Here is a 502-nt window from a genome sequence, read left to right on the forward strand (position 1 = left end):
TTCTGTAGTACACCAGCTCGGTTTTCCCTATTAGAGTTCGAAAACATAACACGACTAAACTGTGCACCTTTACCAGATAAAAATGATAAGGAAATAGATGTGGGGAAAGGTGTGCATGAAGACTTGTGTAAAAAGATGAGAGTCAGAGTACACGAGAACCCAAGTATGTTCGATCTGATGCAAAGGGCCGCGATCTCAAGACAAAACTACGTAAACGAGCTCTTATGGTATTCGATTTGCCCAAGTTTGAGGGTTATCCATGGGGGAGATTGGCTTTCAAGACTCTAATTAAATCAGTCAAGAAGGCAGATTTGGAGGGAGACTCAATCACAATACATGGCTTCCTACAAGTACTGCAAATATGGATGTACAATCTTTTCCATAATTTTGGACAATAGTTTGGTGATCCATCAGGTACCATAAGTCCTCCTCTTCTGAAGTTCAAGGGTAAAAAATGGTATTGGACAAGAAATGTCGATCAGATCTTAATTGATGATGAGGT

General features: G+C 40.0%; 1 pseudogene; it reads left to right on the forward strand.

The window, feature by feature from the left end:
* The window catches only part of LOC104743848, a 3,923-nt pseudogene that overhangs the window by 2,179 nt on the left and 1,242 nt on the right, over positions 1–502 (forward strand).

The sequence above is a fragment of the Camelina sativa genome, chromosome 14 (genome assembly GCF_000633955.1).
Source record: "Camelina sativa cultivar DH55 chromosome 14, Cs, whole genome shotgun sequence".
NCBI classification, from domain to species: domain Eukaryota; kingdom Viridiplantae; phylum Streptophyta; class Magnoliopsida; order Brassicales; family Brassicaceae; genus Camelina; species Camelina sativa.